Below are 8795 nucleotides of genomic sequence, written 5' to 3'. Positions count from 1 at the left end.
CACTGGCCATAAAAATAGAACAAAACTTACCCGTAAGATATTCTTACCGCCTGGACATTTTGGGTACACTACTGTGATCTGTGGGTTCACTCTGCTGTTACTCCAGGAATATACATGAGGCCAGCTTCCAGGCCTTTACCCCAAGGTGCCAGAAGGGCCAGCCATCGTTGCTCCATGTGTTGAAATGTGCAAGGCCACGTCCATTTAACAGTGTCTCCAGGGCTTAATGCAGTAGGGGCTGGCAGCAGGATGTTGCTCTTCTGGCCATATCCTGGCTTCAATAATTCCTCTTTGGTTTGCACATACACTTGTATAGGAGAGGCAGCATTGTGTGTTAGCATGTCCACAGGGCTCAGAGCTCCTTTTCAGGTCTTCTCATTCAAACACCATAGTGTTGGGGGAGTTCATTTCGGAGACGCAGGGAAGTCAGAGTACAAGGTAAGGAAGGAAGTCCTTAAAGCGAGAGTGTTGGGAATGACAGAACAGAATAATAAAGGAAGTTCACTGAACTGCTACTCAGAATGAGGCATATCCCCAGCTAACTCCTTAGGCCAGTGTCACCTGGCATCCAGTGTTCAATTGGATTTGCATGGCATGGGAACTGAGTCCCTACCACCCCAGGATTTGAGGGAGCCACAGAGCACTGGATGGAGTGAGATTATGATCAGCAAACTTCCTATAGGTAAAGAGAGGAAACTTTCCAGCAGGTTACTAAAGAGCATGACTATAAGCTGTAGTTCCCAGTCATCTAGGTGATGGTAATTTGCAAGCCTAGATCTGAGCTCTCAGTGACCCTCCTTACTTGTCTGAGATAGGACAGACAGAGTGAAGGTTTGAGCTGAAATCCAGATGATTAGAATAAAACAAAGTAACAAAGACACCACTGGAAAAGCACAACAGACAAAACGTTTAAGTTGAGCAGTTTATTTAAGGCAAAATGGAGCCCACTCAGAGAAAGGGGAGTGTGGGCTATCCCAGAGAAAAGGCACCCTTAATAGATTGGGAAAAAGTCAAAGATGCACTTAGAAAGTGCGGGTGACCTCAGAGAGAGGAATGCCTTGAAAGGTTGAGGGTTCCCTGCTATTAAGGATTTTTCAGGAATGTGACTAAGGGCTTGGGGTGCAGACTTGCTAAGTGGTCTTTGAATATTTAAAATTAACTTAAGACAAGAAATTTACTGCTCTGATTTCTCCCTGTGATACCAGCATCTTGGTCTGGGAGCATATCAAACAAGACAGCCTGCCCAGCCCCCAAGGTAGGCCTGAGTTATTGTCTGTTTGCTAAATAGTAAGTTAAGAATATTACTTCTTAATGTCCTGGATTTAAAAATGCAATGTTATTTTTAGGATGGATTCCTTCCTGCCTTTTACTATGTTGTTTATGGCTGGGCCTGCTTGCTAAATTAGGTGCCCAGGCGGCAAATTACTTGATAAGGACTGAAGGAGAAAACACAGCATATACGTAAAGTTAAAAAATAACCTGGACCTGCATGATTAACACCATAAAGACATGGGCTATTCTGAGTTACCCTCCTTTGTCTGGGGAATATTCAAACATTTCCTGGCCAAGTTGCTCCTGGCCTTTTGAGCTTTAACTGATTCACTGATTAACTCTGTTAGTTTTTTGTGGCTTTCTAGTTTTCGCTTGTTAACTCTTTGAGTCCCTTGTAGTAGTATTTACTGGCCTTAATTATCTCTCCACCCTGCTCATATCTATTTTCCTGCTTTACAGTAGCACTGTCCAAAAACCAACTAACCAGCACCATAGACTTCAGACCAGATTTCAACAAACTCTTGTACCTCTCTATCATGCCTGTCCCACTAGGGTTATATGGTACATGAAATTTTCACTGTATTCCTAATTGCTGCACCCATGCTTGTAACGCATGTCCAGTAAAGTGGGTGCCTCGATCAATCATCTGTTCATCTGTTACTAGCCATAGGCTTGCTGATCTGCATGACATGCAGGAAAAGCAACCAGTAGTCCAGTAAGCCATGTCCACACAAGTCATGGCACACTAACATCCTTCCAATATGGGTAGAGGCCCAATAAAGTCTATCTGCCATCTGACAAGGGGTATTTGCCCCCTTACTATTGTCCCATGTTGCTGCAGGTAGAGCACACAAGGCACTACTTTGGAGCTCGGCTGACATCTTCAAAGGTCAATCGCAAGCCCCACTGACAGGCAATGGCCTGCATTGTCTTTTGCCCCATGTGCAACAAACGCTGGTGTATTCATTAGGCCACATCAGAGGCAGGCTTTCCTTCTAGCCAACATACCTGGGCCAATGTGTCTGCTTCATCATTTCCTGGGGATGCCAAAGGCAAATGGCCAGTCACATAATATACGGTAACAGTCTTAGTCTTACTAGAGGCCCATGGTCTTGCCACAACTCTTGCCCACAAAGGGGCCGGTGACCAACCATCCAGTTGGCATGACACCATGTCGGTAGCCACACGGTCAGACCCTGAAAGACGGCCTAGCTGTCAGTGCAGACAGCTACGGGGGAGAGCTCCTGGGTGATCATAAGCCATACTGCCTGCAACTCAGCCCATTGGCTGCTCTTCCCCTCTCCATCCTCCATCCATATTGCCTCAATCTTTGGGTGGTAAGCCACAGCCCTCCACTTTGGGGGCTGCCCACCACTGGAGCCACCTGCATACCAAGCATCTTCAGGTATAGGGGCTTTTCCCTCCTGATAAAGACTCGCAGATTCCAATGGCTCAAAAGCAATTTCTTCCTGCTTTCCACTGGTTTAGGTCACTGGTCCCAATAAGTGTTGCTGTTCTCCACTTAAGGGGATAGTAGAGAGGGTGCTATACTGCGGTAAATGTGCACCCCATTTGGCCAGCATAGGCATCCATGCCATGCCACTCTGTGGCCTTTGGGACCAGTCTCACACCCACCCCACATTGGGATAAGTGGTTATTACTTTGGTCGGAGCTGTTCCAGCAATGGGCTCCGTAGTCATTGAGGCAAGGTACACAGCAGCCAGTTGCTTCTCTATCAGGGTGTACTGGATCTCTGCTCCTTTCCATAGTCGTGACCAGAATCCAATAGGTTGGCATGTCTGTTCAAGCCGCTGCCAAAGTCCCTATCCATAAACATCTTTGGTTACGTGAACATCTAGCTCACAGGGCCCTGATGAGTCCATTACACTCAAGGCCTATACGGCCTTGACTGCCCGCTTGGCAGCAGTAAAAGCAGCTGTACCTGTCTCATCCCAGTCCCACCTGATGCCCTTTTGTACCAACCGTTATAAGGGCTTCAAAATTTGTGCCAAGTGCAGGATAAACACTCTCCAGTAGCCCCAAAGACTCACTCTTGTAAGACTGCCACAGTGGTAGGGGTAGAGAAAGCCTGGGCTTTGTCTATAACTGCTTCAGGAATAACTTTAGTTTTATGTGACCAGAAAACATCCAAGAGCTTTACAGACAGACCAGGTCCCTGAACCTTGGTGCTGTTCACAGCCCATCCTTTCCCCTGTAGATGTTGCAACAGTCTAGGAACTGCCCCTTCTAAATCTGAAAGAGAATCAGACGTGAGCATAAAGTCAATGTAGTGATACAACCGCATCGTTTGTGGTTTCTTCCACGTTGTCAAGTCTTGGGCCACAAGTCTGTGACAAATGGTGGGACTGTGGAGGTATCCCTATGGAAGGACAGTGAATATCCACTGCCAGCCTTCCCACATGAAGGCAAACTGTTCCTGGCTTTCCTGTGCTATGTCAATAGAGAAGAAAGCATTAGCAAGCTCTACTACATAATGATACATTCCCAGTTCACGATGAGGGTGTCCAGAATGTCTGCTATAGAGGGCATGGCAGCATGCAAAGGAGGTGTGACTTACTCAATTCCCTGTAGTCCACGGTCATATGCCAGGAGCCATCTGGCTTTTCACTGGCCACCCTGGGGAATTAAAAGGACTATGGGTGGGCTTTATGATGCCCACCATCTCCAACTCCTGTAGAGTTTCTAGAATTTCCTTGTGCCTCCCAGGCAATTTATACTGCTTAATATTTGTCACCCACCGAGGTATAGGCAGAGCCACAGGTGGGTGCTTAGCATGTCCCCTCAGAACTGCCTTTACCACACGTACCCTCAGTCTGAACTCACCACAGGCACTGCAGGATGTCTACCCCCAAAATATATTCAGGGATGGGAGAAATGTACACAGTATACTCCTCTGGGGGTAAACGCCCTATCCCCAGTGGGATTTGGGCTTTCTTCACTCTAATTGCCTTACCCCCATAGCCATCTATCACAGCAGAGGACCCGGGAAAATGCTCAGGGTTGCTCCAAATCAGAGAACATTCAGCTCCTGTGTCCACCAGTGCCAGGACATGTTGTACATTCACAGGGGACCAATGAATTCCTAATTCTACATGTGACCTCCAGTCTCCACCACCTCCCCTAAGGTGGGGATCTTGGCCCCAACCCCTCTCCGTTGAATCGCGATGCCCAACTCTCCTCCTGTGGGAGTGAGGGCCCAGGTGAATTCTGAGTCCTGTCTCTCAGGAAGTTTTACAGGGACACAGGCCAGGCATGAAGCCTTGACCTCGGTGTCCATGTCCTGGACCTCAGCGGCTGGAACTGCTGCTCTGGCTTTAATTGGTGTCACAGTTCTAACAAGATTCTATTGGGCTGCTCATCAAGTTTTTCTTTCATTACCCCGGACTTTAGCAAATCAACCCACATCTGGGTCCTTGAGACTTTACAGGGCCCTTTGCACCTCTCCTTTCAGTCGTAGCCCATACTTCCTTCTGTACCCTTGTTGCTTCAACCTCCTTCAGATCTGCTAAAGTACGAGTAGCCTCCCTTATATGTTGTTGCCCTCCGTGGTGGGAAGGGTAGTCACGAGGAACCCAAAGAGATGTGTGGGAGCTGTATGCAGCACCAGATTTCTCATTCCTACTGTGATCACCTCCTCATCGGGGCCATGGGCGGTCTATATCATAGATGATGTTTTTCATACCCAATTCCTGCAGTACCCGACATAACAATGGTTTCCAATCCCATATCCCAGAGATCTAACAGCTATGTAGGCAGAGATTCTGATGGCTTCTGCGTATACTGGAAGCTCATGCTCACCAGCTCATCCTGGGTATAGGGGTGGAGCATGGAGTGCTCCACAATGTGGGGAGGGGGTGGCTTCTCCTCCTGAGGAGCTTACGGTTTCATTTTAATTTTTTTAATTGCAGCCAGGCAGGCCTTTAAAACAGGAGAGGATGATACCTTCGTTGGTAGTGTAGGTAGCAGAACAGCCCATGGCCCCCTTCCCCCGGCTCCTCCTCTATTTCTGGGTCTGAAGGCATCGCTCTTTCCTTCCCCTCCACCATGGCCTCCTGTCATGCAGCTTTTCCTGCGGCCTCCTTTCTTGTGGCTGCTTAATCTTCGAGGTGCTTGACCTACATTTTCCGTAACCATCTCTCTTCCTTAACGGTATCTCATAGGTTAGCTCCTCCAAGTGATGCTTTTGTGTGTCACTCTCCAGCCTATGTTCTGCTCTTGCTAACCCTCTCAATAATCCTCTCTTTCTCCTGTATAACATTTTCCAGTATCTTGATGAAAAGGACCTTACAATGCTGCCTCTGTACAGCCCCTTAGGGTCTCCAGTCTTCCAACTCATGGTGGACTAATTCTGCGGCTTCTGGTGTTTCCATCCTTTTCTAATTCTGGGGAAGGGCCACTCCTTTCGGAGCTAATTTACCCTAGACTCATTCCCCACTAGGGGCTCCCAAATTGGAATCCCCATAGCTGGGGGGTTAACAGGTGAAGCTGCACCCTCTGCTGCTGCATCCACTGGGCCTTCCCACCATCTCTAGGGGCAGCCCTCCCATAGATTGCACCCATATTGACAGATTTCAGAATCAGAGATCCTGCCGACTACCGCCAGATGTATCTCCAGGGAGAGGAAATGCTGGGGCTAAATACCTCTAAAACCAAAATCAGTCAAAGGGAGAAATAAAGTTTAAAACCTGTTTATTGCTTAGAAACCGCAGTCTGGGGCTGTCTCTTTCCTGCTCCTGCAGAAGCAAGGAAGACCTCCCCTAATCTCTCGGTTGCACCCATTGATTTGGAGATGAATTTATCTCCGCCCCTGAGGAATGCCTGTTGATATGCAGATGTACTGAAGTCAGGTGAGATATTCTGTAAATACTATAATTTTACCCACAACTGATTAAAAAACTTAATGTCTCATCAAAGATAAGTATCTTAAGACCACTTAACAAGTCTGCATCCCCAGCCCTTGGTTACATTCCTGAAAAATCCTTAAAATGGTGAACTCCCAATCTTTCAGTGCTCTTCTTTCTCTGATGTTGCCTGCACTCTGTAAGTGTGTAGACTTTTTCTCCAATGTTTCAGGGCGGCACTCCTCCCTGAGGTCACCTACACTTTTTCTGTGTTTAAGTAACTTTAAATAAAACTTCTACTCTGCTTCACTATTGTGTCTCTGCCCTTCAATTCTTTGTTGCAGTGGAGATAAGTAGCAAGGATAATACACAATGCCCCCCTAATATAACCACATATCAAATTAGCAAGACAACTACAGTTAATTATCTCATGTGACTTCTTGAAATATATACACATTTAAGTGCATAGACCTACAAAATATAGTTAGATGAGTCCTGATATCCGTGTGATCACCACTGCAATCAAGATACAGGTGATTTCTGTCACCCTAGAAAGTTTCTTTCTAATTAATTCCATACACCCTGTCCCAAGCAACAGTGTTCCATAACCATTAACTTTACTGTTCTTGAAATTCATATAATCACACAGAATGTTCATTTTTGTGTCTGATTTTTCAATCAACAGTGTTTTTGAGATTAATCTACATTGCCACATATTATCAGTGGATCATTTTGTTTTATTGCTGAGTAATTTTCATTATATGAATATACTTGAAAAAGGCAAAACTGGGGGACTTATAAAAGATTTAACAACTGTCAGAAATGCCATAAACTAAATGTGATTTATTCCCAATTGAATTAACATTTAAACAAAAGGGTATTAACAAGAAGCGTACATGTCAGAACATGTACCAGGGACTCACTGTGGCTTGGAGGGTGAGGGAGATAAAGATAATAAGAGCAGACTGTGCGCCACTTCAAAAAAAATGCAGAAAAAGTTTTAAACCAGCCAAAAAACTTAAGACAAATGTAAAAAAAGCCTAATAAATATATAACTTGCTTAGGCAGCATCTGGGAAAGAATGTGAAACCTGTAGTACTCAGCCAGTGAGGAACTAGGGGAGGGATTCAGGTGCTAAGGAATAAATTGCTGTTGTAACCACCCTCGATGTGCCTGCTCACCAGACACCCAATTCTGCAAGACTGCCATTTAAGCCTCCCTTTGCTGTTCTCCTGGACGAAGTATGGACCAGTGAGTGCATTTGTCACAATAACCAAATGCACTGTATAATCCTGGTTTTTCTTAAAATAAAGAAAAAGCAAAAAAAACTATAAAAACCACACTTGGACAATTTGGGAAATTTTAATATGGATTGGTTATTAGGTACTGTTAGGGAATTACTGATAGTTCTCTCAGCTCGGAAGCCTTGGTAAATCTCTGTCCATTTCTCTATTGAAGACACCACCTGTTTTCTGTCACTCAGGCTCAAAGCCTCTTATATTAGCAACTCCAACCTTCCTTTCCATTCCACCCACATCCTCCTATCAGTTCAGGTTTTTATCACTTTTTCACAGCTTTGTTGAGATAAAAGTTACATACCATTCAATTCGCCTACTTAAATGGTAATAATTAAATGGCTTCAAGCACACTCAGAGTTGTGTAACTGTTAAGGGGGCACTGTGTATTTTCCTTGGTTCCTTGGCGCAACAAAGAATTGAAGGGCAGAGACAGTACAGAAGCAGAGTAAAAGTTTCTAAGAGAAAAAGTACACGCGATCTCAGGGAGGTGAGGCGCCCTGAGAGGTTGGAGAGAGAAAGTTTAAGGTTAAAAGGTTACGCACTTATAAAGTGCGGGCAACCTCAGAGATATGTGCGCACTGAAAGGTTGTGAGTTCCCCCTTTGAAGGATTTTTCAGGAATGTCACAAAGGGCTGGGGGTTCAGACTTGTTAAGTGGTGTCTGAATATTTATAATTAACACAAGAAATGTACTGCTCTGATTCCATCTCAGGATAGCAGCTTCCTGTTTTGGGAGCCTATCAATTAAGACCAGCCCCAAAGATGGGCTGAGCTATTGTCTGTTTGCTAAGGAGTAAGTTAAGAATCTTACTGCTTAACTTCCTGGATTTTAAAGTGCAATCCCATCTTTAAGATGGAATCCTTCTTGCTTTTCACTGTGCTGTTTAAGGCTGGGCCTGCATGCTTAACACAACAAAGAAATGGGCTATGCTGAGGTACCCTCCTTTATCTGGGGAATATTCAAAACATTCCAGGCCAAGTTGCTCCTGATCTTTTGAGCTTTAACTGATTAACTCATTAACTCTATGTCTTTTCTGTGTTTCCAGTTTTAACTGGTTAACTTTTTGAGTCCCTTCTAGTGGGCTTTATGGCCTTATTCTCTTCCCACCCCGCTCATATCTATCTTCCTGCCTAAAACAACCATCACCAAATCGAGAACATTTTCATCACCCCGACAAGAAACTTTGCCCAACTTAGACCACGGGCAATTGGATTTCCCGAAGCACGGTTTGGATGTTGTAGCCGCTCCACTGGATACTTTCGGTGACTTCTTCAAAGGACGCGTGGAAACGCTTGGATTCAAGTCAGCAAACGTTCACCTCACAGATGGAAGAGATCGCGCCTGTTCCAGGCACTGTGCTGGG

Source organism: Manis pentadactyla, chromosome 14, assembly GCF_030020395.1.
Source record: "Manis pentadactyla isolate mManPen7 chromosome 14, mManPen7.hap1, whole genome shotgun sequence".
Lineage (NCBI taxonomy): Eukaryota > Metazoa > Chordata > Mammalia > Pholidota > Manidae > Manis > Manis pentadactyla.
The sequence above is the reverse complement of the archived record's forward strand: the minus strand, read 5'-3'. Positions refer to the sequence as shown.